We start from the raw sequence: 555 nt of genomic DNA, 5'->3' as shown, positions 1-555 counted from the left end.
TTTACAAAAAATTCACAACTAAAAGTGTAGACATGCAAATCACAAAACAGACCACAAACAAAACTATTATAGATCATTCTTCTACAAAGACAAGCTTGGACCCCACTTGATATGGAAGAAGACTTCGTCAGACGACTTACCTGTTTGTCGTCTAAAATATAATGCGCTAGACGACTTCCAAGAAGTCTTCTGGACAAGATATTAGAATGAGTTTGGAGAGTTTTAGTTTGAGAAAAAAGTAAGAACTTTATGCAACATGAAGTTACCAAATGAAGAAAAATCAGATATAAAAACTTACCAAAACGCTCAAATCTGTTATGAAAAGGAGACATGTGAGAAGACTCCGTCAGAAGACTTCCAGGTAAGTCGTCTTGGAAGTCTTCTACCGCATTATATTTTAGACGACTAACAGGTAAGTCGTCCCAGAAGTCTTTCAGATCTGAAAAACCTGCATATCAAATTCAGATCTGAAAAACCTGAATACAAATAGATCTTGAAGACTTCTGGGACGACTTATCTAAAATTACCTTTATAGAACACACAAAAATACATATC

This window comes from Brassica oleracea, chromosome C4 (genome assembly GCF_000695525.1).
Source record: "Brassica oleracea var. oleracea cultivar TO1000 chromosome C4, BOL, whole genome shotgun sequence".
Classification (NCBI taxonomy): domain Eukaryota; kingdom Viridiplantae; phylum Streptophyta; class Magnoliopsida; order Brassicales; family Brassicaceae; genus Brassica; species Brassica oleracea.
The sequence above is the reverse complement of the archived record's forward strand: the minus strand, read 5'-3'. Positions refer to the sequence as shown.